This window comes from Eurosta solidaginis, chromosome 3 (assembly GCF_040869045.1).
Source record: "Eurosta solidaginis isolate ZX-2024a chromosome 3, ASM4086904v1, whole genome shotgun sequence".
NCBI lineage: Eukaryota > Metazoa > Arthropoda > Insecta > Diptera > Tephritidae > Eurosta > Eurosta solidaginis.
Window position 1 is genome coordinate 56,802,807 of NC_090321.1, and position 10,492 is coordinate 56,813,298.

The window sequence follows — 10,492 nt, forward strand, 5'->3', positions numbered from 1 at the left end:
CCAGATATCGATGAAAATGTGGACCAGGGTGACCCAGAACATCTTCTGTCGGGTACCGCTAATTTATTTATATATATCATACCACGAACAGTATTCCTGCCAAGATTCCAAGGGCTTTTGATTTCGCCCTACAGAACTTTTTCATTTGCTTCTACTTAATATGGTAAGTGTCACACCCATTTTACAAAGTTTTTTTCTAAAGTTATATTTTGCGTCAATAAACCGATCCAATTACCATGTTTCATCAATTTTTTTGTATTTGGTATAGAATTATGGCATTTTTTTTTTCATTTTTCGTAATTTTCGATATCGAAAAGTGGGCGTGGACATAGTCGGATTTCGGCCAATTTTTACACCAATACAAAGTGAGTTCAGATAAGTACGTGAACTGAGTTTAGTAAAGATATATCCATTTTTGCACAAGTTATCGTGTTAACGGCCGAGCGGAAGGACAGACGGTCGACTGTGTATAAAAACTGGGCATGGCTTCTACCGATTTCTCCCATTTTCACAGAAAACAATTACCGTCATAGAATCTATTTCCCCAACAAATTTCAGAAGGATTGGTAAATTTTTGTTCGACTTATGGCATTAAAAGTACTCTAGACGAATTACATAAAACGGGCGGAGTTACGCCCATTTTGAAATTATATTTTATCTTTGTATTTTGTTGCACTATATCATTACTGGAGTCGAATGTTGACAAAATTTACTTTTATACTGTAAAGATATTAAATTTTTTGTTAAAATTTGACATAAAAAAAAATTTTTTTTAAAATGGGCGTTGTCGTCCTCCGATTTTGCTAATTTTTATTAGGCATACATGTAGGATTGCCGATCAGACACCAATGAATGTACGCATCTTTTACTATTTCTACAAAGTTCGATTTATTAAGTATAGTTCGGTTTTACAAAGATTACAATGTTTTAAGCACGCTCGATACATATACAAAGCCGTCCATTCAGTTCAACCGTCACGCAATTACTTAAAATTTCATATTCAACTTCGTCACTCTTTAGTCTTTCTTCCTGTCTTTTGTCAGTCCGTTCCGTTTTACCACACAGGGTTGTAGTTATTGGTTTCCTAAGGCTATGTTTGCATCAGGCCATCCTACATTCGGCCATCCTGAGTTATCGTTTGGCCTCAGACGATGGTTCCCACTTTTTCAAGAACTCTGCGACCGTGCTAGTACGCTTGGGTCCTTCTCCTTCGCCTATCTTTTCCACCTCGTAACGATCGTGAGGTAGAATTTTAACGATTTTGTACGGTCCAAAAAATCTTGGTCGAAGTCGTAGGGCGCTTCCGAATTGGGTTCGCTTGATGGCTACTAATTCGTTTAACTTGTATTTCGTTGCTTCTGCTCGCTTACTGTCAAAAGTTTTTCGATTTTCTTGCTGGATTTTCCTAATATTTTATTGCGCTTCTCTCCGATGATCTTCTCTTGACCTGTCCAGTTCTTCCATCGCTTCTTTTTCAAGATATTCATTCAATTCGGGCATGGCTTTTGTTCGCATTTCTACTCCAGTTAACAACTTAAACGGCGTTATGTTTGTACTTCTAGGGGGTGTGCTATTGAGTGTCTGCTGCACTTTCTCTATGTACTTGTACCAATTTGCTGGTGTTTCAAGACATAGTTTAGCTAGCATTGGGGTAATCATTCGGTTGATTCGCTCTACTTGGCCGTTACCTCTTGGCACTCCCGTAGCGATCAGCAGATGTTGAATGGATTCGCTTTCGCAGTACATCTTAAATGCGTTAGCCATGAAAGCCGCGCCCCTATCTGTTACTATGCGTTTCGGATTCCCGAAAATAGAAGATTGTTTTTTCAACTTATCAATTACTTCGTCTACTCCAGTACTACGAGTTGGATAGAGCCATACAAATTTAGAAAATGCGTCAACTATGACGAGGATGTAGGCATACCGTTTATTAGTCTTTTCCATTGGCCCAACACGGTCTACGTGGTAAGTGCACAATGGTCGGTCTTCCTTGAATATAGGCTCCAAGAACCCCTCCTTCTTACCGCTCTTTGCTTCGGTGATGATGCACTGCACACAACTCTTTACCACCTTCCCTACCTTTGAAGCTAATTTAGGAATATAAAAGGACTTTTCGACAGCATCTTGTGTTCTCTTAGCTGAAAAGTGTCCCTGATTATGCCCTATGTGTATGACCTCTTCCTCCATTTGAGCGGGTACTACTAAAAGTTCCTTGGTGGGATGTTTGTGTAGAACTCCATGCTTAATATAAAAGTCATCATAACTCTCCGTTTCGAGTACTTTTAGTATTGCTCGCACCCAATCATCTTCCCTTTGTGCCTGCTGCAGTCTGAACTTTAGCGAATCCTCCAACAATAAACACGACATCCTACTTAAGGCATCAACGTGCCTCATTTTGCTACCTGCCCTGTGCTCTATTTCGTAATTAAAATCTTGTAGAAAAAGAGCCCAACGTGATACTCTTACAGGCACATCCTTCTTCCGCATCGTCATAGTGAATGCGTTGCAATCCGTTATTATCTTGAACGGGATGCCCAGTAAGTACACGCGCCACTTCTTCAACGCTGAGGCGATTGCGAGAACTTCAAGTTCGTATGAGTGGTAACGCTCTTCCACTGGAGTGGTTTTCCTACTCATGTATTGTATTGGGTGAAGTTGTCTGTCCTCGCTATCTCTTTGCAGGAGCACTCCACCGTATCCATGCATGGACGCATCTGTATGCACCTCTGTCAACGCTTTTGGGTTGTACAAACGCAACACGGGCGCGCTTACTAATGCAACCTTTAACTGCCTAAACGCTGCTTCCTGAGCCTCACCAAAAACAAACTTTTCACCCTGTCGCAACAAATCGGACAGTGGTTTAGCGACCACAGCATAACCCTCAGTGAAACGGCGGAAATAGGAAGTCAGCCCTAAAAACCTTTGCAAGCTCTTCCGATCAGCAGGCGTTGGGAAACACTCGACCGCGATTGTTTTAATTTTTGATGGTCTAATTGTTCCACCCTCAACGATATAGCCTAGAAAGTCAACCTTCTCCATGAGAAACTGGCATTTACTCCACTTGATACGCATGTTGTAGTCTATTGCTCGCTCTAAAACTTTTTCAACTTACGGATTCCTTCATCTTTATCCTTAGAGGGAATGATGAGGTCATCCATACACGTTACTACTGTGCCATCTTGTATTAAATTTCTAAACACTGCGAATATGTATCTTGAGAATACCGCGGGAGAATTACATATGCCGAATGGGACATAAAGGAACTCGTACTGTCCTTGGTGGGTAATGAACGAAGTAAATTTCCTTGACGTCACCTCGATAGGCACATGGAAAAACCCGTTCATTAGGTCTAGAGTAGTAAACGCACGTGCACTCTGTAGCTTCTCTAGCACGTCATCTATTAGAGGCATGGGGAAGTGGTCTATCATAATTTTTTCATTTAGGCGCCTATAATCGCAGCACAGTCACTTGCTTCCATCTTTCTTTCCCACGAGTACTATTGGGGAAGCATATTCTGACGAGCTAGGTTGAATAATTCCGTCCCTTAACCATTCGGCTACCTGTTGGTCTACTACGCACCTGTTATCATACGACATGCGCCTTGGCGCTTGATATATCGGAGTATCATCTATCAAATAGATTTTCATATCAACTGGGGATTTTTGCTTCTTTTTTGGGTTATAGTTCTGAATTAAATTCTGAACTTCTGAAGCCTCCACCCTGTCAAGATGGGATAACTCAACGTCGACTCTATTCTCAGCTATTGGCTCAAAAGCCAGACACATATTCCTAAACGCTTTTAGAAACTCAGTTTCCTCATTGCTGTTGGGAGGCGTAACGGCCTCGGTCACTTTTGACGTCTCTTTTTTCCTAAAAACGACATTGTCCTCCGTTACAATTAAATCGACTTGTTTCAGAACACTGTTACCAATGATGGCTTCATACAGAATATCACGCTCCCTAACGACATGAAAAACGACACCTAACTGAATTTCGTCAACTTCTAACTTTATTTCAAAGCTTCCTAACGTGCGTAGTGTACTATCACCGATACCTTTGAGCTCACACTTTTCGGCCGACAGTTCGATTTCTCCTAACATCATAAGGACATCATAGCGAATCAGGCATAAATCGCAGCCTGTATACAGCAATGCCGAAAATGAATAATTATTGCAAGTCAAGTTTTTAAAAATAGCACATGCAGTGGTTTTTACACATTTTCTTGCCTCCAAAGTATTCACCCGCCCCTTTTCCTGTTTCAATTTAGTATCTTTTTTTGGGCAATCAGCAGCTCGGTGTCCTGATTGGCCGCATTCGAAGCATTTTAACTTTTGTTGGCAACTGCGAGCTAAGTGGCCGCTAGCTCCACACTGAAAACATCGACGCGATTCACTTTGCTTCACAGCCGGGGATTTATCATTTGTACCACGATAATTTTGAACCGAATTCGAACTGGTTTGACGACCGGAACGAATTTTCTCGTAAATGGTAATTTGTTGCTTTAACTCATCTATATTTTTGGCCTGATACAAGCAGGTGTTATTTGATCTAGAATCTGGAATACCTTCGACGAAGTACTCGATCAGGCTTTTGTCATCAAGATCCACTGGCTTGCCTATTTCCATTAAACAATATAAATATTCGCGATACCCTTCGTTAGCGCGCTTGTACCGATTTCGAAGTAATTTATGCACGTCAATAGCCGCAGTGAAAATGCCAAATTCTTTCTTAAGTGACTGCTTAAGAGGGTCCCAATTCACTATACCCCGCTGACTGCGAACAAAAATCTTCGCTGCCCCTTTCATTAATTGTTTGCCATAGATATCTTTTTGTAAATCGTCCCATTGCACGGCAGTAGCATTATCTTCAAAGTCATCAAGCCACTCCTCAATAGATGGGGGACCTGAACCGCAAAAAGTTTTCAACGACCCCTCAATGTCACGAAGTGTAAATGACGGGCGCGAAGCACCCAGGGGAAGCGATGCATAATTTTGACTTGCATCACTTTCATCGGAGGAACCATCTTCTTCGCCAACAGTTAGGCCATAATATTCACATAACCTATCCTGCAGTGTCGCCTTCCGTCCAGTTGTTGACAACTTTAGAGACACTAACTTTTCTTTTAGTTCATTTACGGTCAAACTGAAAATCTGTTCGCGGTCCATGTGGCTCAATATAGAAACAAGGTTAAACGTCTTCATGTAACAAAGAACTTTATTAACTGAATTCAATATCACACTCTTCTTAATCTAAAGCTTTCTTAGAATTATGATACATTTCTTGTGAGTAAAGCTAGGAGTGTACGTATGAACAGGTGTATGTCGTATCCGTTGTATGTATATAAGTATGTAGTTTCCGATTAGCATCGCTTAAGCGGAAACTGATGCAACCGATGTTATGTGTAATATGTGAAAGTGAGAGGATTCTCAATAAATAGATGACTTGTGTGAGAGAAGTCTTCAATAAATGAATGTAGAGTGTGAGAGTGCTTCTCAATAAGTAATATGTATATGTGTTATAAAAGTAGGTGGGATCGTAATGTAACTCCTCCACCCTAAGTCATTTGCTTCCACGCAAATGTGTACCTTAATTTTAATTATAAAATTACGAATATTTTAATTTATTTAATTTCTTATTTTCGTAACAGATTTTTTTTTTATATTTGTTTATTAATAATAAAATTATATTTAAATTTATTTAATTAACGAAACTATTTAAATAATGAAAAAAGGTCAATTCTATTTATCATTGGTGTATATATACTTTCTTTTCCATTGGCTTTTATAATACTTGACTTTTCGGTTATTGGTAGTATCGACTACGTAGTCGCCTTGGCGTTCATGACTATCAAGTTTTTTATATTTCGGCTTAGCTTTTGCGATTTGTCTGTTGACTACTACATTGTCTAACAGTTTTGGCTCACTTTTTCTATCTTGATTTAATTTATTAATTTTTTGAATTTTACGCTGTTCATACTCTTTACTTAAGATAGCTATATCTTCCTTAGTCAGATTTTTGGTTATAAAATCAATTGGTCTCTGCTTAGTGCTTGAGTGGATTGTTCTATTGTAAATTGTGAAAATTTTGAAAAGATTTTCATCCAAATCAGAATTTTCAACGTTTTTATCAACCTCAAATATCCTGAGATGTTCATTCAGAGTGCCATGTAGGCGTTCTATATCCGAATTTCCCGTTTTAAGGTAGGGAGTTGTTACGTGTGTGTCTATATTTTGCTCTTTTAAAAATAACTTTACTGCGTTATGTAATATACAATGTTCGTTGTCAAATACAATCTTATTCATTTTTCCTAAAAATAAAATTCTTTCTTTTAAAGCTGCCAAAATTGCAATCCAATTCCTGTCATTTAATTTATGAAAAGTTGCATATTTTGAAAATTTGTCTATAGTGGTTAGGTACATCGTATTTCGGCGGGGAAACCAGATATCTATGTGGACTATATCGTTAAAATGTGAAGGACTTTCGGAAATTTGATAAGGAAGCTTAACAGGGTTTCTGTCATGTTTAGCAATATTACATATCGAACAATTGTTAATTAAAATCGTTATATTTTTATATAGTTTGGGGTAAAAGTATTTCTTTTTAAGCTCTAAATATACTTCCTGTATTCCTCTGTGATTATTACGCAAATGTTCATCTTCTATTATTGTTAGCAAATCATTTTTGTCAGAAATGTCGATTAGTTTAATGTTAGAACGGTATAAAGTAAGACTTTTATTATAAAAAAAATTTACGTAAATATTCTGAAATTTTATAAAAAGTTCATCTTTGTCGCAAAAAATACACATTATGCCTTTATCAATTAATGTGTTTTCCATAACATTCTTTATGTCAGTCTCATTAGTTACTTCAATATGGTTTTGGCATTTTTTGTGCACAATTTTAGTTGTAAATTTTTCTTTTTCTCCATAGTTTAGATAAATTTGATTTTTATAGTAGTTTATAAGTTTTTCAGTAATAAAAATATAATTTAAATTGTTTTCAATCGCGCTGTGTATAGTTGCAGCTGTCGAACTTATATCTACTTCAGCTTCTTAACTGACTATTAAAAATATTTTGATCTTTTACATAATATCTGCTGAGCGCGACTGCTATAGCATTATCTTTTCCTTTAATGTGAGTTATGTCAAAATCGTATTCGTTTAGCATGATTTTCCACCTTTGCAATTTCATATTTGGCTCTTTGATGTTGTGTAGCCAAATTAAGGGCTTATGATCGGTTTGAATTTGAAATTTACGACCGTATAAATAGGTACGAAAATGCTTTACTGACCATACAACGGCTAGCGCTTCCTTCTCAATAGTTGAGTAGCGAATTTCATGATCGGATAACGTACGTGATGCGTAACAAATTGGGTGACCATTTTGGCTCAATACTGACCCAATAGCAAATTGAGATGCATCAGTCGTAAGGATAAATTTTTTATTAAAGTCGGGTGGTTGCAGAACTGGTTCACTTGTAAGAAGTTTTTTTTAAAGTCTCAAATGAGTTTAAAAATTCTTTGCTTTTGAAGTCTAATATAGCGTTTTGTTTTAAAAGTTTGACCATCGGATACGCTACTTTAGCATAATCCCGCATGAACTTTCGGTAATATCCGGTGATACCTAATGTATAAAATGCACTAATGCGGCTAGACGCACTGAGGTATTAAGGGGGGGTAGCACTTCACTTTACTAAATAAAATAAAAGCGCGATAACTTTCGATTTCAAATATAAACTTTATTTATTAGGATTAACTATTTAATAATTTCGAATTTATCACTTTTGTTTATTTTGAATATTTATATTTGCGACGATTATAGTTAGGGTGATGGCGAATAACTAACTTTACAACGGCCCAGCACATTCCACTGGACCGTTTACTTCTTTTGCTGAGAGCATACGTATGTATGTGGGTATACATAGATATCTGTACGCTAAACAGTAATTATGTTTCTTATTTACAGGGTTCTTCAAACAGGTAAATATACATGGTATTCCAAAAAGGGTGAGTATAGAATAAAGGTAAGTAATTTTAAGCAAATATTTCATATAGGTAAATATTTCAAAGGTAAGTAAAAGGTAAATATTTATAATATAAGTATTAGAAATTAATTCATTTCAGTATAATTATAATTTTTCTTTTCAGATAATATGTATGTATTATATATATAAATTTATTTTAATCCTCAAACTCTATAAGGTTATCGCTCATGTCTTCAACATGCCGGCGGGCCTGGGGCGAGGTGATCTGCATGAGATCCTGCAGCTCCTCCAGCGTTTCCTTGGCTTGATTGAATAAGCCGCGAAGGCGCCTTTGGAGGATAGGACGACGTGGTTGGCGCGGCTTCTCTACACGACTGCGCTGGGACTGAGTAGTGGACTTCGGCCTGGTTGCCGTGCTAGTTCGCTGTTTCTGATTCCTCGGAGGTCGATTTGTTTCGCGGTCATGATTTGGCGAGCGTTTTGATAGAGCGCGGGGGGGGGGGGGCCTGTGAAGCAGAGTATGGTGTGCTAGCCCGCAGCGACGACAACTTGTTGGAGAGTCACAGGCGCCCGTTACATGTGAGGTGGCTAAACAATTTATGCAGTAACGGTGCGCCTTTGCGGATTCATAGCGCTCGTCTGGAGTCATAGCCAGAAAAGCGCGGCAAAATCGAAGTGAGTGAATGCGGCAGCAGAGGCGGCACTTCCGATAATCCTTGGATCTGGAAAGAAACGTCGAAACCTTATTAGAAGGGGGTATGTGTGATGAGGAGAGAGATTACATTCGGGTATCATGAGGGGTCCTATAAAAACTGAGGAATACGATTAGGCGGGGGGTAACAGACAGAGTTTCGTTATGTTGCGAGTGACAGTTCCGCCCTCGGTTCGGATATCTACTACGCGAACACTTTGATCACGAGCAGTATAAAGTTTTGTGATTCGGCCTAACCGCCATTCGTTGGGTGGTAAGAGATCGTCTTTAATGACGACGAGGTCACCTTCCTTAACGTTGGCTTCTTGGCGTTGCCATTTGTATCGCTTGTGGAGTTCCTGAAGGTATTCAGTTTTCCAGCGTTTGCTGAATTGGTGATGCAGTACCTTTAGCTTTTGCCATTTGTTCACTAAAGAGAGGTTCTCACAGTTAGGCTCAGGAATAGACAGAAGGGGAGCACCGCGTATAAAATGACCTGGAGTTAAAGCTTTTAGGTCGTCGGGGTCTTGTGACATTGGTGAAAGCGGTCTGGAGTTGAGGACCGCTTCTATGCGAATGAGGAGAGTGTTGAACTCCTCAAAGGTAAACTTCTGATTTCCGGCAACCTTGGTTAAGTGAATTTTAAAGCTTCTCACTGCTGCTTCCCACAATCCTCCCATGTGGGGGGCGTACGGAGGGATAAACTGCCATGAGAGTCCGTGGAGAGCATATTTGCTTACGATGTCTTCGGCAGCTTCCTGGAGAAATGTGGTAAACTCGCGTTGCAGGCTGCGTTGGGCTCCTACAAATGTTTTACCATTATCGGACATAATCTTTGAGGGGATGCCTCGACGGCCCACAAAACGGGCGAATGCTGCTTTGAAAGCTTCAGTGGTGAGGTCTGAGCAGACTTCGAGATGTATGGCTTTGGTGGAAAAGCATACGAAAACGCAGACGTATGCTTTGGCGTATGATGCACGTCGGAGAGTTAACGTTTTGACGAGGAAAGGCCCTGCAAAATCTACTCCAGTGGTATGAAAGGGCAGTGAGTAAGTTACGCGCTCTGGTGGTAGAGCGGCCATCACTTGAGATTTCATTTTTTGCTTATAGATAGTGCATTTCTTGCACTGAAATATGCATTTTTTCACCCTTTGTTTCAGGCGGGGAATATAATATTCTTGTTGGACCATGCGGATCATAAGTTGTGCATCGGCATGCAGTAAGGTTGAATGGAGGAAGTCCAAAAGGAGAGCGCAGTACCGTGAGTTGTCGGGTATGATTATAGGGTGCTTTTCGTTGTGACTCATGTCTGCATAGGCGAGGCGTCCATTTACGCGTAATAGTCCCATTTCGTCCAAGACCGGGTTGAGCGGGAGCAACGCACTTCCTTTTCCGAGAGACTTTGCGGCTTTGAGGTCTGCAATCACTTTTCCATACTGGTTTTTCTGAGCGTTCGCAATGAGCTGCACCTTTGCATGACGAATCTCTTCTTGGGTGAGATGAATTGTGGAGGGTATCAGCTGTTTCCTGGACTTCGAGACAAATCGGCGAATGTAAGCGAGGACTCTCAATGCTCGAGCAAATGACGAAAACCGGTCCAGAAAGTCATGATTTTCCAGTGAGTGCAGGGCTTCTATCCGTCGTTGTTCTGGGGGTGAGTCATTATGATGGCTATCTTTCGGCCAGTCAGGAAGGGAGTGTACGAGCCACCTTGGGCCGTTCCACCAGAGTGAACAGTCGACCAAGTCCTGGGGTCGACATCCCCGAGTGCCCATATCGGCTGGATTTTCTCCACTGGGTACATGTCGCCACGTTGC